The sequence below is a fragment of the Diceros bicornis genome, chromosome 12, assembly GCF_020826845.1.
Source record: "Diceros bicornis minor isolate mBicDic1 chromosome 12, mDicBic1.mat.cur, whole genome shotgun sequence".
NCBI lineage: Eukaryota > Metazoa > Chordata > Mammalia > Perissodactyla > Rhinocerotidae > Diceros > Diceros bicornis.
The window spans coordinates 17,771,833-17,797,975 of NC_080751.1; the positions used below are offsets into that span (position 1 = coordinate 17,771,833).

The following is a 26,143-nucleotide window of genomic DNA, read 5'->3' on the forward strand; positions in this document are numbered from 1 at the left end:
CTCCGGGGGAGCCGTGCGCGCGCGCTCGGCGGGGCTGGGCACGTTCCTCCCGGGCTCGCCGTGGCCGGTGGCGCCGCGCTCCGCCGCAGCTGCGGGGCGAGCAGGTGAGGCGTCGGCAGCCGCCCGCGTTTGGAGCAGGGGAGCTGGCACGTGAGCGGGCCGCGGTGGGTTTGGATTTTTATGCGACTCCACCACCTTGGAGGGAAAAAAGGCCACCGTCCCCGAGGGGGTCTTGCCAGTCTGTTCATCTCTTAGCTTCCATCTTCCCTTCCCTCTCATCCTCTGTCTCTCCTCCCCTGCTTCGCCCGGAAAGAGGCCTCCCTCGTCCAGGAGGCGGGGGCCAGCGTCTGCTTGTTTTGAAATCGCGACCACAGCCTACCTGGTGTTGGGGGGAAGGGTGGGAGGGGCAGACTGCTTTAGGATGCTGATCAGGCGCTCGGGGCTAGCCTATTGTCTTGCCTTTTCTCCCCCTTCCTTTTCTTCTCTAATCTCCACCCTCTGCCAAAAAAAAAAAAAAAAAAAAAAAAGAGGCGGGGGTCGGGGAGGTGGGGGAGAGAGAAAAAAAAAAAAGAGAGAGAGAAGGAAAAAAAAGCCCCAGCCCACACCCTATCGAATTCTTTTAGAAATTGTCATTTATCAGTGACACATGATTATTACCCATCTGTGTCTTTACACCCACTCTTCCTCCCTCTTGCAGTTGTCTAAGATTCAACTGATTCAAACGAGCCTTATAAATAGTAGAAATGAAATCTCAGTTTCCTAAATGGACGTTTTGTGCTTTCTGACTAACCCCAAAGGCGGGGTTGGTCTGGGGTCCTGGCAGGAGCGTCGGAGAGGGTGGACTTCACTCCCTCCACATCTAGTGGGCGGACCTAGTTGAGATACGTGAGTTGTTGAACTGGTGGTGCAGTGAGGGGGGTCCTCAATAATGGGATTTGAAAATGTTGTTTCATTTTAGGGGAAAAATAGTGAAAGTGCCTTAAAAGAGTAAGACCAGAGAAGATAACTGTGAAGTTTCAGACTTGCAAGTCACTCCTCCCATTATCGTATGAATAGTATTTGTTAGAGATTTTAAAAAGGACTTTAGGACTTTAGACCCCCCCCCCACTCACCCCCACTCCCATCCCCTGACCCCCAATAGGGCACAGTAAAAGCAAACTTTTCTTTATGAGTTTGATGTCGATACATTTGGGAGAACCACTAAAGATAAATGATTCTTTGATCCACAATCCGTAACATTTTTTTTTTTTTTTTTTTTTGTGAGGAGATCAGCCCTGAGCTAACATCCGCCAATCCTCCTCTTTTTTTGCTGAGGAAGACGGCCCTGGGCTAACATCTGTGCCTATCTTCCTCCACTTTATATGGGACGCCGCCACAGCATGGCTTACCAAGCAGTGCGTCGGTGCGCGCCCGGGATCCGAACCAGCGAACCCCGGGCCGCCGCAGCGGAGCGCGCGCACTTAACCGCTTGCGCCACCGGGCCGGCCCCCGTAACATTTTTGTAGCAAGCTCTATGTTCTTTCTTGTCTACTCGATTGCCTAGCCCTATTAGAAATGTGCTTGTCACATACAGATGACACAACAGTGCCTGAAGTGACACACCATGAGTGATTTCTAGGCTTGGGTGGAATTTGCTTTAAATATCAGTCTGGTGCTGGAATTAGCAAATCTCAGCTATTCTGACAGGTGATCAAACATGTTTGTTGGCAGAGAGTTTAGTGTTAAGATTTTAAATATAAATAAAAAAGACTTTAATAAATATATTTATCACCTACCGTGTTCCACAAGGGATTTAAGACATTTTACAGGGATTCATAAAAATAGCAGGACAGACTAACTTAGAAGTAAATGGGAAAGAAAAAAGAAAACTAAGGGTAGAGATATAAAATGGTATTAAGAATGAGGCTAATACAAAAATATGAGCATAAGGCCGTCTACACCCGCCATGAGGGGGAAACAATCCAGGTCTGAACTTTCTAGAAGCTCATGAAAAAGGGGCAACTGACCAACCCATGTCTCATATGTTTTATTTTTTCGTTGACTCACTCACTCGCTTGGTCACTCAACAACCGTTGAATGAGGACCCACTATGTGGCAGGCTCTGTGAGAGATGCTGGGAACAAGGGGTGAAGCAGACAGACGTGGTCTCTGCCCTGACGGCACTTACGGACAAATGCAGGAAACCCACATTCATCCAGAAAGCTCTCAGATGAATGTCTAATTACAAATGGTGATAAGAGCTGTGCAGGAAAAGCATGAAGCATGAAACGTCACATGTCCAGAACATGAAAACACAAAATAAAGACTTCTTAAGAGAAGCACAACCATTCCTGATCTAAGAGCAGAAATGAACTTTCTTCAGATCTGATACAGTGTTTGGAATGATGTCGTCAATCATGTCCTTGTCAGACACAAGGGTGGGTTTCATTCAGCCCTTTCTTATTGTGTCCCTCAGTGTGAGCTCATGATGTCACACCACAGGTCTCTCAGACCTGGAGTCCTCAGGATGTATGTATTTTGAGGGATCTGTGTCTTCTCTAAAGTTACTAGTTTAATTTCAATGATAATCTTAAATAATGAATAATAAAAATGTGTTCTGGGTCATCTTGATGGCAGCCCCAAAACCAATGCTAGGGCCTGTGTTTGCCCCTGTGTTGTCCCGGGTGAGCGGAGGCAGGCCTGGAGGCTCCGGTCACAGCACAGATGAGAGAGAGGGAGTTTAAACAGAGGCATGTGGAGAGATAGGTGAGTCCACACAGGGCTCAGGCTTGCCAAACTCAAAAGAACGGCTCCTGGGGTGACACTGCTCTGTTGGCATGGAGTGAAACGCATGTCAGTTCCACCTTCACATGGACAAAGTTACGGCAATTGAGTAGCAGCAGGTATTGTAGTAAAAGTGCAGTGAAAAAGTTGCCGTTGTTGGGCCGGCCCCGTGGCTTAGCGGTTAAGTGCGTGTGCTCCGATGCTGGCGGCCCGGGTTCGGATCCCGGGCGCGCACCAACGCACCGCTTCTCCGGCCATGCTGAGGCCGCGTCCCACATACAGCAACTAGAAGAATGTGCAACTATTACGTACAACTATCTACTGGGGCTATGGGGGAAAAAAATAAATAAAAAAAAATTATAAAAAAAAAAAAAGTTGCCGTTGCTGGTTTCAGCAATAATTGGATTAGATCTCCATTTAAGGCAGATTTAGCAACCCCCCAATAAGTACCTTATGTCCAAAGCAGTGAGACAGGTAATTTGGTGTAATGGTTAAGTGGAGCCAGACTGCCTGACTTCAAAACCATTTTTCTACTTACTAGCTGTGAGACTGGGGGCAAGTTACTCAACCTCTCTGTTTCTCAGTTTCTTCTTATGATAATATGTGGAGAAACATGTGGCATTGATTTCATAATGATATTGTGAGGATTAGTGGTATTACGTGGCAAAGACTTGGAGCATATGGTAAGGTTCAATAAGTGTTAGCGATTATTACTATTTTTATTAGTATGAAATGGCACCTCATTTATGTATGCTTTCCAGGATGGTTTGATAGTAGAATTTTAAATTATGATATCTAATTATCTTCAAGTAGCAAATGCATTTTTGAGGTTATTAGTATTGTTTTGCACAACATGCTTTATGCGTTGTCTGCGTTAGTATTGTTGAAGTCAAAATTCAGATAATGATAACATGTAGTAACTAGACCTGAGGCTACATCTTTCTATTGCTAAACCCAAAGTAGTGTTTTAGTTTCAGCAAAACAACATCTGTTGCAGTGAATTAATTTTATTAATTTGAGATTTTAAAGTTTAATAGTTGTAGTTATTTGCACATTTGTTTTAGCATTTAAGTTATATAAAAGCTATAAAGTATTAAGTGTTTAAAACTGGTCTTTATGAGTGTACATATTTAAGTTACATTTTAATAAAAGCAACTTAGGTCAACCCTGGATCCATGAGAAATTTTTTTCCTTCAAAAGGGATTTCTATAGAATTTAACCATTTTGTACAAGGACGCACCCAAGAGTCTTGGAATAGAATTTTCAATCTCTAGAAGAGAGACTGCAGCCTCAATATTTGACTCCGTATACCTTGACTGCTATAGTTTTAGCCTAAAAGAATTTTAAGGCAGTAATACCAAAAGCTGCCTCTGTCTTCAACAATAGCAGCAAAATCCCCTAGACTCAGAGAGCACCTGTGGAATGGCCAGCTTCCAGCAAAGATCCATCCTGGCCTGTCTTCCAAGATAAGCTCCATGTGGAAGGTTTGCCAGTGTTGTTGAATGAGGTGAAAAGAAAGTCTATTCTCTGTGGAGCACAATGTTCGATTGTATGGATTAAAGCAAGTTTGTTGATTATATTGCTCAAATGTAATTTTAAATTTTCTTTGTACCTAACTGATCTGTCAAAGATTACAAGTCTTAACAAGATTGTGAGTTTCCCACTATAATCATATTTTTGATAGCTTCCCTTTTGATATATACATATCAGAGACATATGCATTTATATATATATGCATAATGATCTATATATATATATTATATAGACATATCAGACAGACATGCACACTCAGTTCTATTTGATGCTGTGTTTCTCAGGGCTCTGGTTGCCCAGGATTGGTGGGTTTCCTGGGATGGGGGACTTTCAGTGCTAAAACCAGGACCGTGCCAGGCAAAGAAAGACAGATTAATTTTAGTTTTAGAGAACAAACAATAGGCCCAAATTCTTTTTATTTTATTTTATTTTTTTGTGAGGAAGATCAGCCCTGAGCTAACATCCATGCTAATCCTCCTCTTTTTGCTGAGGAAGACCAGCTCTGAGCGAACATCCATTGCCAATCCTCCTCCTTTTTTACCCCAAAGCCCCAGTAGATAGTTGTATGTCGTAGCTGCACATCCTTCTAGTTGCTGTACGTGGGACGCGGCCTCAGCATGGCCGGAGAAGCGGTGCGTCTGTGCGCGCGGGGATCAGAACCTGGGCCGCCAGTAGCGGAGCACGCGCACTTAACCACTAAGCCACGGGGCCGGCCCCAGGCCCAAATTCTTTAAGGACTCTCTAGAAGATATGGTACCGTGGTGCCAACCCAGCCAGCTCATGATTCAACAAGGGGCCCTCCTGGGAAGAAGCAGGGGTGTTCTCCCAGTTGAGTCCTTGAATAATCTTTGGGCTCAATGCACCAGGCCTGGATGGGCTGTGGCATGGTTGGGGGAGGGTAGGGTATAAATCAAAGGGCTCTAGGAACTCTACCAGCACCTTCTACCTTGAGTGATTGGACCGCCAGTCTTGACATGTGCTGAGGGACCCCCCAGTAAAGTGAGACTTTAACACAGACAGCTTCAAACCAGGTCAGTTCTGATCACCCCAACAGTTGCAGCTAAAAATAAACATACATATAAGTATATAAATAATTGCCACTTGGTCCAGCAGTAAATATTCCTAATGTATTTGATCTGACACAGGACCTCACCCCACAAGCAACCCAAGCAGGACCTGATGGTCAGGGAGTTTAGGATGTGGTTGCCAGAAAACAAATTTCAGTGCTCCATATGATATCTGGAATGGTCTTCCCTGGCCCAGCCTTCAGGTGGCTGGAAAAAACTTACCAAGCCAAGTAGCAAATCCCTCTGGTTTCTATGAGTGGCAGCTCTAAGGACCATTTGACACCCTCTATCCCATCCCCACACACATACAGACGGCGGATTGGACCAGTCATGGACCTGTGAGGACTTGGAATCTCAGGGCTGGTGGGCATATTAGACCAAATCGGAGAGGGGGTCTGGGCGAAGAGACCAAAAAAAAAAAAAAAAAAAACCCAACCAAAAACAGACATGAGGGAAACAATGGGTCGTCCCGCTACTCCCGTCGCCAATTTAGAGAAGAAGCTGCTTGCTCTCTTGAGATGGCCACAGTGATTCCAGTTCTGGTAGCTTCCATGAGGCCCAGGTAGACTTTGATCCCTATGTTGATGTGGTTGCCCTCCATCTGCCTGGGCTAGTTTGCTTGGGTATCTGTTTCTACAGCCACTCTGCTCCTGGCTAGAACTCTGGATTATTCCAGAGTCCTCTTCCCTGCATCGAGCCCAGCCTCCCTCCAATCATCCACAGTGATCTTTCCAAAACAAAAATCAAATCTTGTCATTCCTCTACCTTCAGGATAAAGCCCAAACTCCTACCTGTCTCTACTGCTTGACATCTCCCTTTACTTTCTACCCCTTGGGTAGGCTGAACCACCATCTTTCTGGACGTGCCCCCCTGCACCCTGCCCCTACAGCTTCCACACTTTCACAGGCTCTTTCCTCCACCTTATATGCCCTCCCCCCACTTTTTGTCTGGCACGTTGGTCATTTTAGAAAGCAAGCCAAATAGATAAACTTCTAACAAACCTAATTAGGATAAAAATTTTTTTTCACAATACTGGAAATGATGTATGGAACAAAAGGGAGAAGAAATTTGAAATCATAAGAACACTGTGCATTATTGTAGCCTAACATATGTGAAAATCTTGATGAAATGGACAATTTTCACAGAAAATATGAACGACTAATATTTATTCCAGAAATTGAATGTCATGTTCCTGGATGGGAAGAATCGATGTTGCAAAGATGTCAATTCCTCACAGATTCTGCCGCGTGGATGGCAGCCTTCCTGGTAACCAGAAGTGATGCAGATTTGTTCCTATTTTTATATTCCTGTGGTAATTTTCTGTGGAATTTTGAAAGGGGTAGTTAACTGCATATGTTCAATTGTGAACCATTTTATTGAAGAGAAAGCCAATACATGTGCTTTTGAATGTCATTTATAAATTGTTTTTCTCGAAGAATAAATGAAGTTATTCAACTTTGAAATGCATGGAGACTTTATGAAGACACAATTTCATTTAACAACGGACATGATTTTCCACCCATATTATTTTTTTGAGTATAAATTTCATCATGCTTGCTTTCTTTACTCTGCATGGAGCCCATATAAGAATCTCTTGGCTTTTACTTTTTAAAAATCTAGGGTGAAAAGACACTTTAAAAGTGAGGGCGGGTTCAGTTCTTTCCTCATTTACTCGTGTCAGAAGGCAGAGCATCCTTGCTGATTATCCTAGCATTTCCTTATTTAGAATTTATTCTCCTTCCCTCTTAGCACCACATTTCTCTTAGATCCTTCCAACACCCTCATTTGTGTCCTAAATTAGCTACATCTGTTACCATAGTTATGCAGTATCCAGCTTAACCCATTCCAAGCTTGTTCCTACCATACTGTGCGTGAGACTTTTATTTCATAAAATACACCGTTATTTTTCTTTCTTCTTCTCCTGTCCCCCAATTTTTATTGTTTTTAAGGCAATGCAAGTGCATAGTTAATAAATCACATAGGACTGAAGGGCTTCTAAGAAATAGCAACAATTCCTGCCCTCTCCGTCCTTTGTCCACAGGCAAACCACTTTTGGCTGTGTTTTCCGTTCTGCTATAGTTACCTCCGTAACTCTAAATAATATGCCTATGCTGCTGTTTCTGAATTTATCAACTTCAATTACCATCTAGTGACTTTCTGCCATGATAATCAAGGATATAGCTTATTTACACCATGCTTACATCTCCTCACCACCTTTCTTGTAGTCATCCCTGCCACTCCAGACAATGAGTTTATTAAAACTGGATTTCTCATTCCATGGACTGTTGATTGGGTCACTTGACTCTGTAAGATAAGGCTATCGCCACCCCCTCTCCTTGCCTGCTTCCTCCTTCCCTCTAGCTGCACATTTACTTTTGCATTATCGAAGTTGATGAAATATTCATTCTCTTCCATAGCCATAGTTGGTTTCTATGATTTGTCTATAACGTAATTCTAAAAGCAGGAAACTCTTAGTGTTCATTATCTGACAGAGCTGATGTTGTTCACTGCACAATAAGTAACATGCTAGGGTTTCCTGTCCTTCTCAGGAGCTCCAATATCTCAACCCTTGAGGCACTAAGTGGAAAATGCTCCCAGGGTGAGGTTCAAATGGATTCTGTTATCTGGAGAACCAGCACCATCATAGCTGCTCTAGTTCACCCCCTGCAGGGCGTGTGGATTCTCTAAGAAGACCCATCCAGTGATGGAAGTTGATAAATTCAGAAACAGCAGGATATGCATACTATTTTGAGATACGGGGGTAACTACAGCTGAGTGTCTGGCTGTGAACCACTGTATGTGGGGGCAGGAGACGGGCAGGAGTGGGCCGGGTCCACTGCTTCAAATAGAGACCTGCAGTTTGTGCCCCTGTGTTCAGTCTCTCTATTTCCTGCCCTCCATAATACCTGCCATTTCAGAGTCTGGGACGTCTCTAGGGCTCTGCCAGGCTGATCTTCTGCCTCCTTGGCTCCAGCATTCTCTGCCTGAAATCTAGGCTGAGGCTTCTTTTGCTTTGGGGTTCATTATAGTATGCGCTCTAATTTTGTATATTTTCAAATTTTTCCGTAATTAAAAAATGTCTACTGTTTTGTACTGTTTGCTGTTTCATTAAAATTGGAGCCTTTCATCTTAACCATGATGTTAAACATTAGTCAACTTCAAACCCAAAATGAAAATAACTAGAGACTATTGTTAAAGGACAAATCTATTAAGTTGATTTATAACAACGGGATAAATATCCATAGATTTTGCAACTGGGACACCCAGGAAGCAATACAGTACTTAATTAAGTTGACAATGTTATAAAGCAGGTCTATAGCTTTAATTATGCAAAGGAGCCTTGTTTTTATTGCTGTGAATTGGGTTCATCAGGATTTTACAGCCAGCCAGGTGGCTGCAAGCCCAGAAAGAGCAAGTTTGCCGGGAAATGAGGAGCAGGGCCAAGAAAGTGAGGCTTCTATTTGCAGAGCAAGTCCACACGCTGATCTGTGACTATCTCAGTGTCTCTTCTATTTGAGGTTCTCCATTACCTTTTACCTGCTGAAAGATTCTTTCAAAGTTAGGCAGATTTTGAGAAAGAAGGTCTCCATTCCCGCTTTGTAATTCCCATGGTCCATCATCGCTGTTTAGTGACATTTTTGCTGCTGCTCTTGTAAGGTGGTGTGGCTGAGGCTCTTGGACAAGGCAGCAAGGGTGGGCTCTGCCTTTCAAGGTGTCAGTCATTTTGATTCTGCCAATCAGAGGGCCCAGGTGGTTGTGGATTTAGAGTGAGGTCCTCTGTGCCCTATTCGAGGGGGTGCTGAGAGGGATGACTGCCCAGCTCCCAGATGGCACCTTGAAATGAGCCTAGGAGTACCAGGCAAGGAACTGCATCATATGTGGGTTCTTTCAAGGTTAGAATGCTGTAGGATCAGAAACCGGTTCTTTAAAGGTGATTTATTCTGATGCTGTTTGTATTGTTGGTGTTATTTATTATTGTGTTCCCCTGGTATTATACAAGAGATCATTTAAAAAAAAACAGGCTTAATTAACTTTACTTTTCTTGTTTAAAAACAATGTGGTGGCCACAGCTGGAGCCTGGGTCCTCTGCACGGAGACTCTGGTGTGGGTCTAGAAGGTCACTTTTTAGTTTATTTACTTATTTTTTGAGTCAAGCTTATTGAGATATAATATACATATAGTAAAATTTACCTTTCTTAAATGTGTAGTTCTATGAATTTTGACAAATATATACAGTCACATAACCACCACCACAATCAAGATAGAAAAAATTTCCTTCATGCCCCTTTATAGTGGATCTCCTCCATCCACCCACAGCCCCTGGCAACTGCCCATCTGTTTTTAGTTTTGCTTTTTCCAGAATGTCATATAAATGGGATCATACAGTGTAGCCTTTTGTGTCTGACTTCTTTCCCTTTGCATAATGTTTTTGAGATTTATCTGTGGCATTACAAATATTAATAGTCCATTTCTTTTGATTGCTGAGTAATATTCCTTTGGATGGCTGTACCAGTTTGTTTAGCTATTCACCCATTAAAGGACATTTGGGTTGTTTCCAGTTTTTGATGATTATGAATAAAGACACTGTATATATTGGCATACAGGTTTTTGTGTGAACACAAGATTTCAGTTCTCTTGGGTAAATACTGAGGAGTGGGATTGCAGTGTGGTAGGGTAACTGTATGCTTAACTTTATGAGAAACTGCCAAACTGTTTCCCAAATGACAGTACCATTGTGGATTCCCACCCACAATGTATGCGAGTTCTAGTTGCTCTGTACTTGTTTTTTTTAAATTATTATAGCCATCCTGATAGGTGTGGGGTAGTATCTCATTGTGGTTTTAATTTGCATTTCCCTAATGATAAGTGACTCCGAGAATCTTTTCATGAGCTTGAATGCCACAGTATCTCTTCTTTGGTTGTTTCTTGTCTTTTAAATGTCAGCCAGGCTCTGCTATTCTAAGGCAAACAGGAGAAGGATGTTTCCTTAGTCTCAAAGGAAGAGCAGAAGCATAAGGGGCGACCAGGTTGGGGGGGTGGGGGAGAGTTGCCTAAGAGGAAGGTGATGTCAGGGGGGTGAAGTCAGGAGCTGGGGTGTCTGATCCTTCCCTCCTGCACGGGCTGCTTCTGTGCTCTTCTCCGGAGGATTTTGTGGTTTGTATTATGAGGGAGGGAGGGAGGGAAGGAGGAAGACAGCTGTAATATTGATTTCATTTTTTTAATTTGCTTACTCCAAATTTAGTTCAGTAAATATCTCTTTAAAATAAATGTTTGGCCCAGATAACCCCTACTGTTAATTTTTGGGGGAAGGGGAAGAGAGGGTTACATAAAAGATGTTCAAGAAAATTGATTTAAATTTCATTGACCTAGGGACTCGATGAGATATTTGTACACCCGTATTCATAACAGCATTATTCAGAATAGCTAAAACATGGAGGCAACTCAAGTGGCTACCAACGGATGAATGGATAAGGAAAATGTGGTATATATACACAATGGAATAATATTCAGCCTTAAAAAGGAAGGAAATTCTGACATATATGAATGAATCTCAAGGACATACACTAAATGAAATAAGCCAGTCACAGAAAGACAAATACTGTATGATTCCACTTGTATGAGGTATTTAGTGTAGTCAAAATCATAGAGACAGAAAGTAGACTGGTGGTTGCCAGGGGCTGGGTTGGGGGAATGGTTGGTTATTATTTAATGGGTATAGAGTTTCAGTTTTACAAGATGAAAAGAGTTATGGAGATGGATGATGGTGATGGTTGCACAACATTGTGAATGTCTTTAATACCACTGAACTGTATTCTTAAAAATGAGTAAGATGGTAAATTTTATGTTAACATGTGTTTTATCACAATAAAAATTTTTAAATGTGATTGAGGTACACTAGCAACAATGAGTGATTTATTGCAGTGGTAGGTAAGTTTGTGTGGTTTGACTGTGAATATCAATCAGTCAGTCGACAAGAGTGTACTGAATACTCTCTATGTGCAGCTACTGTCCCAGGTGCTGGGGATGCTGCTGTGAACCAGGCGGTCACACTCTAGTAAGGAGAGAAAGATGCTAAACATGCGAACAAACAAATGACTCGTGCCAGGCACTGATACTTGTTATGCAGAAGATAAATTCAGGTATAAGACAGAGAGTGATCAGAGGAGGCTGCTATAGCCAGAGTGGCTGAGGAAGACCTCTCTGGGGAGGTGACATTGAGCTGACTCAGGTGGGTTAGTGGGACTGGGTCGGAGGATGAGGTAGTGCTGGCTGATTGCAGACATTTCTACGCTATTTGAGACAATATCACTGGCTGAGAGGGAGTGAAGAGGGTGTGGGATTTGAGGAGAGATGAGAAGGTGGAAAACAATCCTCTTGAAGAGTCTACACCAATGAAGGGCAGGATGCCTGGCAATGTTAAGAAATCATTTGAAAGGTGTGGAGGGAATTTTGAAATGAGTTCAGTCCTCACAGTTGTGTGCAAGGGTCAACTGTTCAGATGCACGCCGGGAGCAAGTTCATGTAGTGTTTAACCAAAGGTGGGGCTCTTCGAGGTGAGGACGATGGAGGACAGAGGGACAGATGAGTTAGAGGTGTTTGCAAGGCTGTGTGTTACCCAGGTGGACCAGTTAATTTAAGCTATATAAGGCGGGATGTGAAGAGTGGAGTTTGGGGGTAGATAGTGAAAAAGTGAGTAGGAGGTCTCGGAGACGTTGAATTGTTAGGGGGGGATATCAGAGTAGGTGGGCTGGATGGGGATGGTCAAGGAATAGGATGTGAAATCCAGATGTTGGAGGTGGTGATCTTATTGGTGACAGCAGGATCTATATGACTACAGGAGTGGGTGGTTGAGGCTGAGGGGGAAGGAGAGATGATTGGCATTAGGGGCCAAGGAAATGTGAGGTTGGGTGTTGGGCGGATCACTGCATGGATGTAGGTGTTGATGTCGAAGTCATCAGGAATGAATTAGGATAGTGATGGAGGGGAAGGTGGGAGGGGAGTGACCGGGAGAACTGGAGAGGATAGCTGAAGGGAGGGGTGATGGGAAATCTAGTTGGAGGGTGTGTACTCTGGAGGCAATGGGGTTTTTGAGGCAGTGGAAATAGATGGATGTGGCTGCAGGGCACCAGGAGGCTATCTACACTGCGCCCAGGCCCTGAGTATGTGGGATGTGTGCTGTGAGAGAGCAGTGTGCTCAGGGGAGAGTCAGGCTTTAGATTTTAGATTTTGGGATCACAGAAATGGGGTTTATGCAGCTGGATTAGGGGATGCTGCAAAGAATTATGTGATTGTTCAGTGAGATTGGTTTCCAAGCAGGAAGAAAGGTAACCAAGGAGGTGTTATTGGCTTTGGGCTTGTTCAAAACTCAATTAAAGGCAATTAACAGTATCTGGTGTTGTTTACCGAAGTACCAGTCTCATGAGGGATCTCCTAGCAGTTCATGTGAATTGTGAGAAGAGAAGCAAGAACTTCCTCTCTTGAGGCATCTTGTGTTTTCATGTCATTAATTCCTGCGTCATCCCTCAGCCGTAAATCTCGCAGAGGAGACAGAAGGCTTCTGTCCTTGTATCGCCATCTTGCTGCAGCTCCGCCATGACTCCCTTGTCTAGCCTTGCTCTGCTGATGGTGACCTTTAACGTAATAAACTGCTTACGGGAATAATGAGAATTGATGGAGAAGATGCGCTTTCCCATAATTTATGGCTCATGCATTAGAACAGGACATTTTTGGAGGAATGAAGCATGTTATGGGAAAGCATGGAGTTTCTTAAATACATGGCCAAAAATCTCAAAAAAGTGCCCTGCGCTACTGGCAATCCTGAGGCGTTTACTTTTCCATCCTCCAAAATGACTAATTCACTCTTTTGTTCTTTAAATCTCCTTCCCTTCCCACCCCCACCACCTTGATAGGTGCCTTCACTGAGAAACAGACATACAGTAGTCTCCCCTTATGTACAGGTTTCGCTTTCTGCTGTTTCAGTTACTCGCGGTCAACCGTCAACTGAAAATATTAAATGGAAAATTCTAGAAATAAACAATTCATAAGTTTTAAATTGTACTCCGTTCTGAGTAGTGTGATGAAATCTCTCGCCGTTGTCCAGCTGCGTCCTGCCCAGGTTGTGAATCATCCCTTTGTCCAGCGTATCCAGGCTGTATAGGGTATCGCCTCCTAGTCACTTAGTAGCCATGTCAGTTATCAGGTAGACTGTCACAGTATCTGGGTACTTGTGTTCAAGTAACCCTTATTTTACTTAATAATGGCCCCAAAGTGCAAGAGTAGTGATAAGAACCCCATGTCCTGCCCTGGTCCACCCAGTCTTCCTTACATACTCTCCCTAAGGGAGCTCATCCAGGCCTTAGCTTTAGACTCCATTTGTATGCTGAGGATCCAAAGTCTCTCTCTGCCTAGAGCTGTAGCTTAGTGCTTCTCAGACTTTAAGGTGCATACTGACCACAAGGGGTTATCTTGTTCAAATGCAGATTCTGACTGCACTGGTCTGGGGTGGCACCTAAGATTCTGCATTTCCAACAAGCTCCTGCGTGGTGCTGATGCTGCTGGTCTTGGATTTTTTGAGTAGTGTCGAGTGGTGAGGCTGCAGACTCCTATACCCAAACGCCTCCTTGACGTTTCCACATGGATGTCTTAAATGCATCTCAGACCAAACCTGACATGACCCTGTTTGAATTCTTGATTTCTTTCCTCCAATCCACTTTTCTCTGCATTACATCATCCTCCTAGTTGCTCACGCCAAAAATCTTGGAATTGTCCTTGGTTTCTCTCTTTTCTTCACTTTCCCATCCAATCCATCAGCAAATTTTATTGGCTCAGTCCTCCAAAACATATCCCAAATCTTTCCACTTGGCTCCATAATAATAATGGTAGCTGACATTCACTGAGTACTTCCCTCCTGTCAGATGGCTATAGACTGAATGTTTATATCCCCCTAAAATTCATATGTTGAGATCTAATCCCCATTGTGATGGTATTTGGAGGTGGGGGCTTTGGGAGGTGATTAGGTCATGAGGGTGGAACCCTCATGAATGGGATTAGTACCTTTACAAAAGAGACCTGAGAGCTCCCTTGTCTCTTCCCCCACATGAGGACACAGTGAGAAGATGGCCTTCTATGAACCAAAAAGCAGCCTCTTACCAGACACTGAACCTGCTGGCGCCTTGGTCTTGGATTTCCAGAACTGTAGGAAATAAATGTCTGTTGTTTATAAGCTACCCAGTCTATGGTATTTCGTTATAGCAACCTGAGCTAAGACAATGATATACATTTGTATTTATATGTATTTAAAGTCTTATTACCATGACAACCCTATAAGGCGATGGTATTATTAATCTGATTTTTTGAGTGAAAAAAGTGGACACTTAATAGGCAATAAATAAATCTTTGTGAATTGAGTAAATGAACAAACTTATAACTTACAATGAGGTAACCCTACTGAGACCTGCAGTTTATGTCTTTAAAAAATCCAATTCCTTCTTTTGGTTTATTTTTCTCCTTTGTTGTAAATATAATAGTCAATAGTGCTATTAATATACTTAGAGAATTAGGGAGACAGTATCTTATTTTAAGATTTCTGTGTCCTTGCTAAGCACAAATTTCTTGCAAATGTCCCCAGGCAAATGTCCAAAGGGTGTGTGTGTTACAGAATTTATAGTCTCTTCAGCTTCCTCAAACCATCTTTGACAAGGGCTATGTGCATTTAAAACATGAAGAATATTTATGTCTGGTAATTACAATATCGTGGTGCACTTTATGAAGACATTGTATCTTGTGTGTCCTCGCAAAAAGCAGGGGTTCTTTCATTTCTCATTACATCACTATGCATTTCATAACCTGTGGGACATACTGAGAAAATGACTTTCAAGCTCCAAAGTGTATTCCTTTTCTAAGCTTCCTTTGCATTGATCAATTTTGAGAGTTTTGTGCTCTGTGTTGGTCATCACACCTACAAACCGTGACGAGAAGTGGCTGGGGTTCAGGAAAAAGCAACCTCCGTGGTCGAGTAGATGGAAGCTGGTTCCTATGAAGACAGGCTGAAGGAACTTGGGTTGTTGAGATTGGTGGAGAGCAGGTTAAGCCACTACTTTGCTATGCTGTTTATTTCGAAGGAAATCTTTAGTAACCTTGCTTATAAAATAAAGACATCTTTTGTAATGTGAATAATTTACTTAGTTTTATAAGTATGAGTTTCTCTTAAGGGTGTCAAAGAGAGAGACACGTCGTTATTGTCCTAGTGATTTCTATCACAGCCTTCTCTTAAGAATCAGTCCTTTCCTTTAGAACTTTCAATATGCCAAGGCAAACATTACCCCAACATAACACTGCATTCCTTTCTCTAGTTCAGTTCAAAGAAATATCCTAGAAGTAGGATTCTTATATATAAGCGATTCTTATATATAAGTGAATTCTTAAATATAAATGAACTCAGAAAACCGCAAAAGGAGCCCTAAGCATTAGCGAGGGTCTGCCTGTCTTTATGTTTCTGAGTAACATACGGCAGATGTCACATATGTGAAACATTCCCACTGGAATTCCAGCATGTCAAAGCGGAAGGGACCCTGGAGAGCTTCCAGCCCGACCCCTGAATTATGGAGATCAGACAAATGAAGCTGAGAGAAGACAAGGCACTGAAAGGCGAGGCACATAATTACCGACAAATCCGGGGGTCCTGAAAAGCTGCTCTTCAGGGCATTTTTTTCTAAATGTCAACTTCTCCTCTTTTTAATGTCAGAGTTTTCAAGATGCCATTTAATTTCAAGGAAAAGAGACAGGAAGAATACAAGTTCCTTACGAGAATCTAAAATATAGTGGAGGAGGTGGGTGGGGCTGAGGCAGGCTCTCTAGACTGCCAATTCTCCATGTTGATCTTTAATTCTCATCCCTGGACACAGGTAAAAAATTAAAACAATTTCAACTTTGTTACAATGTTACAAAGTATATTAATTTCCTAGGGCTGCCTTATAAAGTACTACAAACTGATGGCTTAAAACAACAGAAATTTATTCTTTCACAGTTCTGGAGGCTAGACATCTGAAATCTAGGTGTCAGCGGGGCCCTGCTCCCCCTAAAGGTTCTAGGGAACGATCCTTCCTTGCCTCTCCCTACCTTTGGGTAGTTTCCAGCAATTCTTGGCATCCTTGGCTTACAGAGGCATCACTCCAATCTCTGCCTCCATCATCACACAGCCTTCTCCTCTGTGTGTGTCCTGTGTGCTTCTGTATGTCCAAATCTCTCTCTCCCTATAAAGACCCACATCATTGGATTTAGGGCCCACCCTAATCCACTGTGACTTTGTCTTAACTTGACTACATCTGCAAAGACCTTATTTCTAAATAGGGTCATGTCATAGTTTCCAGGTAGACACGAATTTTTGGGAGACACTATTCAACCCCAGTATGCAAAGTTACAATGGTTTTGTGTTTTAATTTTTGCTAAGAATTTATACTTGTTATGTCCTAGAAAGGCATGTTGTTTCCTTGGTCCAGGAGAGTGAGAGAGAAAGAAATGCACATGGAGCACTGCTTCCCAAGTATATCCAATAGACACTATTCCCAAGAAATGTAGACACTGCTCAACCCGCCTCTGGAAGCATCATCAAGCCCCTAGGATATAAAAGGTTGGGAATGGTCCTGTAACAAGAGCCTGTGTTTATCCTACCAATTCCAAAGCTTATTGGACAGGGAACTCTTATGTCTGCGTAACACTCTATATTGATTAAGGATTGCCTCCAGCTTCATGAAGCAGAAACTCAACCACAGTAGCTTACTCCAACAGAGGTTTATTTCCCTCACCTAGAAAGTTCAGAGGTCAGCAGTCTGGGGCTGGCACAGTGGCTCGTGATGGCACCAACAATGACAGGTTCCTTTTGTCTCTGCTCTGCCATGCCTAGCAGGTGGTGTTCTTTCTCCTGAGAGTTTGCAAAACAGCTACTCCATTTTCTGTCTCCCAGCTCCCTCCTAGATGGGGAGAAGGAGGAGGAAGTAGTGAGGGAGAAGGGATAGCATTTCTATCAGGAAATTAGCCTTTCCCAGAAATTTCCAGCAGATTTCTGCTTACACATTATTGACTAGGACTCTATCAAATGGTTGCTTCTAGCCTCAAGGAAGGCTGAGAAATGCATTTTTGTTGTTGTTTGGCACATTGTACCCTGGAAAAAACTGAGGTTCTGTTAGGTAGGAAGAGCGGGTAGAAATTGCCTAGGCAGCTGGCAGTGACTGCCATGCACATAATTTCCCATGGCATTAGTGACCAGGAGATCGCCCTTGTTAAAATTCGTTCTTGTTATCCTTCACAAGAGAGTGCTTCCTATAGAATTCCAGGTTTTTAGCATTAGCCTAACATTTATGTTAAAATGCCAAACATTTTAGCTCAGTACAACTTACACAGTTCAAGAGTGCCCGCACTTGTATGGCACCAGGCTACACTGAGTGCCTTCTAAGTGATTTAATGGTTTCATGTGTGTTTGCACTCCTAAGCTAATTTTATTTTCTTTAATGTACTCTAATGGAATTTGGTGCTTCCCTCTCTACAACCCCAAATCCCTTAGATAGATAGCTGCCATATATAAAGTAATACACTTGAAATGCATTGTAGAAGCATCACTGTTTCTTCTGGCCAACATCTAAAGCAGAAAAAAGGCAAAGGCTTCCACCTTCTCAGAGACAATGGATGCTGCCTTGTGGCTTAGGAGACCTCATCAGGGCAGAGGTCTTCAATGATCACTGCTGTGGTCACACGTTCTAATCACCAGGGGAGCCAAAGCACATGCCTCCATTCCCAGGGAGGACCTGTAATGAGGAACCTATTGTAGGAGAAGGAGCCAAAAAGGCTTCCTTTTGGTTCTCCCACTTTCACTTTGTGTAGTCAGGGAGAGCACACAGGTTGTGGGGAGAGGAGGCTAGTTAGTGCAGCATAACCCAGCTTAGCCTGACGAATACAGCAGACAGCGGTGTCAAAGATAAAGATACAGACACTACAGTAGATTCCAGAAAAGGTTTCCTTTTTTATCTATGCTTGAATATGTGACATTTCTAACCTTATCTCTGGAGCAGGGGAGGAGGAGGAGGAAAGGATCCACATGATAAGACAATCAGGTCATCAAACCTGAGAACAGGAATGTTCTTCACAATGAAGGCCTAGGGGTCCCCAGGGGAAAACAGTCACGGAGATGGTGCCATTCTCCATTCTCTACAAGCTCTTTCTCTCATTTTGGGTGGAGGTAACCAGTCTGGGATGTCAAAACACCTATCAGCAAAACATGTCAAGATTTTTAAGAAAGCATTAAAATTTTATGCCATAATAAATTTCTAAGAAAGCATAGGTCACACTGGCCTCATATTCAAAGGCAGCAACTGAAAGGAGCAAATACCTTTGTACCATTTTGGCAGTTGATCTACTGTACAAAAAAAAATTGAATTTCAAATTGTAATCCTCCTGAGTGCAAAGGAAATGATTTGTTTATCACTGAGCAATGTTTCAGAAAGGTCAGCCTGAAAATTGTGTGTGGTTCCAAGCCAATGACCCATAAAGAGATACTGTCCCTGGAACACAAAATGTGTGTAGAAGGTATAAGGAAAAGGGTAATGTAGCAGAAGACAGATGAGTTTCTCTTGCATTAGTGACTGTGCCGTGGCATGATGGGAAAGCATGTGGCATGATGGGAGAGCATGTGGCGTGATGGGCGAGCTTGTGGCGTGATGGGCGAGCTTGTGGCGTGATGGGAGAGCATGTGGCATGATGCAAGAGCTTATGGCATGACGGGAGAGCATGTGGCATGATGGGAGAGCTTGTGGCATGATGGGAGAGCATGTGGCATGATGGGAGAGCTTGTGGCATAATGGGAGAGCATGTGGCATGATGGGAGAGCCTGTGGCATGATGGGAGAGCTTGTGGCGTGATGGGAGAGCACGTGCCATAGAGCTCTGGATTGTAATCTTGAGGCTCCACTTCTTTGTTTGAATCTACTGCTAGACTCTTCATTCCTGGAGTGCAGGGGCCATTTGCTAAGTCTTTGCTGTCTCCCAGCACTTAGCCCAGTGCCTCATTCAGTCTTCAAAAGCTGTGAGATGAGTAAAGACATCAGGAAAGCAATGACACCCAACTAAATCCATCCAAAAACCTATGTCTCATCAAAAACATGTGGCTCAAATGCTAAGTCAGCAGCTGCAGGCTGTGCTCCGTGGCGGGAAGCCCAGCCAGGGGGCAGTGGCTGTCTTGTGGGAGAGTGTGGATGAGACCTGGAACTCTGGGATTCGAGGGAGATCCCAGAGGCCAGGTGGGCTCAGTGAGTATCCTAGGGCGACACAGTTAGTAAACTACCAAGTAAAGACTTGACCCCAGGTATTTTGACACCCAGGCCAGTGATTTCCCTTTTTACTCCAATCTGGGAGGTGGCAGAGTCGGACTACCTGAATCAGAATCCTGATTGTCCCTACTTAATGGCAGTGTGAACCTGGACACATGTCTTCACTTCTCTTGCTCATGGCTTCCTCTTCTTGATGGTACCTACTTCGTTAGGGTTATTGTGAGGATTAAAGGAATGATTGCATGGGGTTAGTGCCTGGCCCCATGACTTGTTCCAGAAGTGTTAGCAGCCGCCAGCTCGATTACGACTAATGCTTTTCATAATTGCATCCTCTTTAAGGCTCCAGAATGAGAAGGAAGCTGAGTAGTATGCTAGGTACTGAAATTGAAGAGAATCATCAGAGAGACTTACCATGATAAATAATTCCACTAGCCGCTGGTGGGTGCCGTAAGGCCTTGGAGGAGAGACCTATTAATTCTGCTTGAGAGATCAGAGAAAACTTCACGAAGAGCTTGACATCTGAGTGGGGCCTTACAAAGCAAGTCGGAATACTCCTGCTTGATTTGATTCCCTCTTGGAAGAATCCTTTTAAGCCCCAAAGCTATTTTTTACCTATTGGGTGCTGTTTTATAAGTGATAATCACAGTTGCAGGCTCCCTAGCTCATTATTATTTGAGTTCTGTCAAGGAGCTATTTATTATATACAACTTTTCCCCACCGTTTATATAACCTGTAGGTTTTAAAAATAGATTTGTTTCACAGTGAATTTAGGTTAAAATAGTCCTTGTTTTGGCCATAATCTACATGGAGAGATACTTATGTAATATGTATGGCTAATCTGTCTCTCTGACTATTGGCCACAGGGGCTGGACTCAATTTATCGCCTCTCGGCAGGGTCTTTTATTGTCTTTGGATACACACCTCACATCTGTCCCTGAGTGTATGCAACTGATTCGTCATAAAAATGATGACATTCCTTGAGTAATTGGACATTGTATAAAAAGCATCTGCTGTGCTTTCTCAAGAGGGAGGGGCAGGCCACCTTCCAGTCAGCACAGATAGCCGGTCTCCCTGGGAGGATGTGTCCTGAGGCTGTAGTCTGCCTGTGGATGCGGAGCTGGCCCCCAGCACATGGCATTTCCCTGCTTTGTGCTGGGATGTTAGAAACGCTGTGCTAACCTCAGAGGTGTGGCCAGTGCTCAGGAGGAGAGACTTCATGATAAATAATTCCACTACCCACTATTCCCTTTACGTCTAGGGACCTTTTCCGCGCTTCTAAGGCCTCCAACCCACACCGTGAACTGGCTCCGTCTCTGGTTCTGTACTTTGTAGTATGTCTGGAAAAGTGTGTGGGAATGAGAAACAAAACAAAACAAAACAAAACAATCCCCAAACCTATAGCAAGGATGGGGTAGGGGCACTTCGAGGGTTCACCTGCAATCTTAGGTTCGTTCCATTAACTGATCCAAAGCTTGAAAGAAGAGAACCAGAGGGCACATCCAGGTCACCACCAAGTCTTATTTGGTTTTTTTTCTCCTAAACATCCCCAAACCCGGGCACATTTTTCCATCTCCCCCATGTCTGAGTCCAAGCCCTGTCACCCCTATCTGGACATCTGCAGTGGCCTCTAACTGGTCTCCCCACGCCTACTCGTGCCCCATTCCCTGCTCTCTTGTTCACACTGCTGCCAAAGTGAGCTTTCAATATGCAAAGTAGACCTTGCTATCTTCCTGTTTAAAACCCATTAGTTATTCTTAGAACAACTTGCTATCCTCCTGTTTAAAACTCATTAGTTATTCTTAGAAAATAGCTTCCGTTATTCTTAGAAAAAAGGCAAAACCTCTCTCTGCTCGAATCTCATAGTATTTGCTCTCTTGCCCACTCAGCTTCAGCCACACTGGACTTCTTTCTGCTCCTTAATCTCACCAAGTGCTTTCCAGCCTCAGGGCCTTTGCACTAGCTGTTCCCTCTTCCTGAACTGCCCTTTCGCAGGGTCTTCCTTGGCTAGATCCTTCTTGTCATTTATAGCTCAACCTAAGTATTACCTCTCCAGAGGAGATTCTCTCTCTCAATATATATATATGCATTTACATACATAATGTGCATATGTACATTACATCTATATACACACACATATAATTTTTTTCTGAACTGTTTGAGAGTAAAGTGCAGACATAATGCTGCCATTTACCCCTAAATACTTCAGTGTGTATTTCCCAAAAACACAGACGTTCTCTTACATAACCAAATACAATTATCAAAAGGAGGCAGTTAGCATTGGTACAATCCTATTATCTAATTGACTTTCTTCATATTTTGCCAGTTGTTCCACTAATATTCTCTATAGCAAAACAAAACAATTTTTTTCTGGTCCAGTATTCCATTTAGGATCATGTCTGTTTGGATCCCAGTCTGGAACAACTGCTCCTCAGTTTTCCTTTGTCTTTTGTAACCTTGACATTTTTTAAGGCTCCAAGCCAGTTATTTTGCTGCGTGTTCTTCAATTTGGATTTGTCTGATGTGTTCTTGTGATTAGGGTCAGAGTATGCATTCTTGGCAGGAATAAATTATGCAGGAACACCAGAGAGATGATGCTGTGTCTTTCTCCACGCATCCTATCAGGGGGCGCACATGGACTTGCCTGGTTAGGGTGGTGTCTGCCAGCCTTCTCTACTGTAAAGTTACTATTAATCTCTTGTCATTACTAAGTATCTTGTGGCAGATATACTCTAAGTCTGTGTAAACATCCTGTTTCTCATCATGGTTTTGCCCAATAGTTTTAGCATCCAGTGATGTTTCTTGCTTGAAATAATTATTACCATGTTGGTTGCCAAATGGTGAATACATTGTTGGGGGAAGAGGGAGAATCCCCCTCTGCCCCTTCCCTTAAGGTTCTTATGGCTGGCCAAGAAATTAACAAGACAGGTTAGCAGGAGAAAATAATACCAAGTTTAATAACATGTATACATGGGAGAAACTCAGAAGTGAGCAACTCGTCCCTCTGTCTAAGCTGCTTGCTTAAGTATTGTAGCTAAAGGCAAGGAAGGTGTTGGGGGTGGGTAGTGGTCTGGGACTTCAGAGCTCAACAAGACAATTCTTTTCAGGGTCATCTATAGATAATGTGGTCAGGGAGAGATAGAGTTTTTTGATAAAAGGGGCTTGGTGCCCCTCCCACTGTAACATCTATTTTACATTATCATTACAGCCATCATGACAGAAGATCTGTTCCAGGAAGGAGCCACCATGTCAAATTCTTTAGGCAGTTAGTGGGGGAGGTCAAATGTCCCTCAGAGAAAACAATCAAGGTAAAGAGATATATTTCAGGGTGGCCAAATCTTGATCTCCCACAACATCAATCTCTTTTTTTGTTTATTTTTTATTTAGAGTCTATTTTTCTTTTTTTTTCATTTTTTTTATTGTGATAGAATGCGCTTAACGTACCATCTTAACCATTTTTAAGTGTACAGTGCAGTGATTGCCCTATTTTAATTCTCTTCATAGCTCTTATCACTTGGGTTTTAAAAATTATGTTATTCATTATCTGTCTAGAATGTAAACCCCATGAAAACAGGATCCTAGCCTCTCCTGTTCACCACTATGTCTCCCCTGGTGCCTGGAACACTGTCTGACACATAGAAGGCTCTCAGTAAATATTTGATTGATGAATGAATGAGTGAGTAAATGGCTGAATGGCTGAATATGACCCAGCACTGTTTGGTTCCCACTGTCCCCCCACTGGCCTCTCTAGGCTCCTCGGCTCTGCTCTGGCCACATTAGCCTTCCTTTGATTCCTCATGTTCTGGTCTACCACAGGGCCTTTGTACATACTAGTACTCCGACCTGGAATACTTTCTCCTTCCTGCTTCATTGTTGACTCTATTCTTCCCTACAATGTCAGCTCAAATATCACTTCCTCAGGGCAGCTGTCTCTGACCTGCAGTACTAGGAGGCCAAATTCTCCAACTATGGGTATTCCTGACCCATTGTATCTCTCCTTCATAGCAGCGATCACAGGCGCGGGTACAATAGTTTCTGTGATTACTGGTCGATGCCTGTTTCCTGCACCAAACTGTAGCTTCTGTGCTTGCTGGGCTGTTGCCTGGTTTTGCTCACCATTCTACCTTCTACATAGTGTTTGCTGAGTGCTTTTTTCTTCAGTTGAATCACTGGCAACATCTAACAACAGTGTTATTTCTTTCTGCAAGTGTTCAATTTAGATAGTGTTGACTAAATGAGCAACTCAGCGAATTTAAATCTTTAGTGGTCGGTAGAAAATTCTTCTCGATGTGATTTTAACACTAAGAAGTGTTCAACAATGCTATTAAAATTTTCCTTAGCCTTGACTTCTGTTAGATACTTACTCCGAATTTTAAAATAGTCAAATCCATTTTGTTTGGAAAGCTAAGTCCAAATGCTCTCGTTTTAAATGCTGGATGATGTGTAAGCAGGTAATATTGTGACCCTAAATTGCCAAATGAAGCTCATTGGATCACTAAAAATATCAACAAGACATGCAAGCTATGGTACTCTTGTTATGTTTCAGAGGTATTTAGCTAAGTTTCTTATCAGAAAAATAAACTCAGAATAATTTCTTGCTTCATTTGAAATATTTATACCAACACCTTGCCTTGGAACAGCCAATAAATTTTGCAATGAAAAACAAATATTCTGGAATTCACTCCTCAGAGTGTTACAAGTAATTCTGAGAAAGGGGTATCTAAAACAACGTCTTAATTTGCTTGGCAAATTAAAACCTTGGTTTGAAAGGCATTGCCACCTTCCTAATAGCTGTGCTTGTCTTCGCCATGCACAGGGGTGACTTTAAATAAGCTACAGCCTCAGCTTCTAGGAAACCTCTACTCCTGGGTTTTTTAAACTGAGTTGGGTTAAAAATAAGCCTGACAAATCTTTCAGAACTTTATACACTTATTTGAGATTTACACACTTACTGAGATTAAGAAAACATTTTTTTCTCTTGTATCACTGTTAAGTGTTTTGAAGCAGGTATTCTCCCTTATAAATTACCTGGGTGATTGTAATGTGCAAAGAGGCAGCATAAAGAGAAGCACAAGGTACTGCCTCTTCATTAATGAAACTCTGAATATTTCCTGTAGAGCAAAGGTGCCTTATGCTCACATTTATCTCACGGTAATCCAATTCTCAGAGAAACAGAGTAAAAATACAACCAGATAATATTTTGCACGTATCCTTTTATGAGTCGTACCTTGCAATGTACGTATTGTATAACTGCACATGCACATTACCGTGTAGGGCGATACGTACAAAACTGTGCTCTCTTCCTCATGGCTGTGGAGATGTTCAAGGGTAATTTTGAGTCCAGCCGATTTAGACCTTACTGATGGACTTTGGAAGCTAACCCGCCATAAGATGTGACTTTACAGTAATAATTTTGACCTACGTAACTAATTCATGAAATATATGGTCTTGGATTCTTGGGGGGGGGGGGACTGTGCTGACAGCAGTATCAGTATTTTTGAAACAGACTTTTCATGTAACACATGTATAATAAGGTCCATAGTGTAGGTTTAATAAGCTTTTTCCAGGGAGCATGTGTTTTTCCCTCATGGACAATGTTAAATCTGTATTGTCAGACTTAAATACTACATAACTTTTAAAAGATAACTTATACTGAGTGTAGCCAAGAACTTCATTTTTAGGCTCACTTGGTACATGTTCTATGGCAGGGACCCCGGAGCTATTTTGTCAGATTTCTCTCTACAAAGCATGTCAAGGACTTGAGTGGATTTTATTGCCGTAAAAGGTGAGCCCCATAGACAGATAATAGCGACTGTGTTTTGTTGTCTTTGAATTTTTGTGACTTCCTCTTATTTCACTCACTGTTGTTCTTCAGCCAGCAAGAGTTAAAGGATCGGTAGGTACCGACGGAGTCTGACTGGATGTTTCACCTTGAATCGATGACTTTGGTCACAGGCATCATCATATTTTCTTTTAAAATTCCCTCTCTTCCACCAGCAGTCCATTTCTCTTTTTAAGGGTAATTATTTCACTTCACCTAAAAGAAACAATATGTGTAAATATTAAAAGTTAGATAAGAACACTCAAAACTTGGTTTTGCCATGTTGAGAGCTGGCTCCGGACGTAGCTGAGCTGCCCACGGTGTTTCATTGGGCCCAGGGCACGTATTCTCTGGTGATGTACTTGATGGTACATGTTCTTCTGAGCAGAATGAACAGGCTTTCCTCTCCAAAAAATTACCAGCTCAGAAATAGAACTTTCCTATCCAAGGACATGTCTTAGGCAGTTCTCAGATCTGCAGAAGGAAAAGAAGTCATGCAAAGAAGAATTAGCAGAAGGAATTGGTAGTCTCAGACATATTTACATTAGAAGTATATAAGGCAGGGCTTATTATAGTCTTTCAAATCGTTAGAAAAGATGGAATGACATGCTTGTAGAAGGTCTGATGGGTTTCTTTAGAACCTTC

The 26,143-nt window shown here is 42.7% G+C and overlaps 1 protein-coding gene across 3 annotated transcripts in view; it reads left to right on the top strand.

Moving 5' to 3' along the window:
• ADD2 (adducin 2) overlaps window positions 1-26,143 on the top strand; it is a 104,465-nt gene that overhangs the window by 754 nt on the left and 77,568 nt on the right. Inside the window, exon 2 of one of the 3 annotated variants that reach the window (XM_058550998.1) lies at window positions 6,538-6,629. The exons of 1 other annotated variant lie outside the window; for it this stretch is intronic. The gene's annotated coding sequence lies outside the window, so the exon portion shown is untranslated. Of the gene's footprint in view, window positions 1-75; window positions 105-6,537; window positions 6,630-26,143 lie in introns of those variants that run through there. One more of the 3 variants, XM_058550999.1, reaches the window with a different exon arrangement.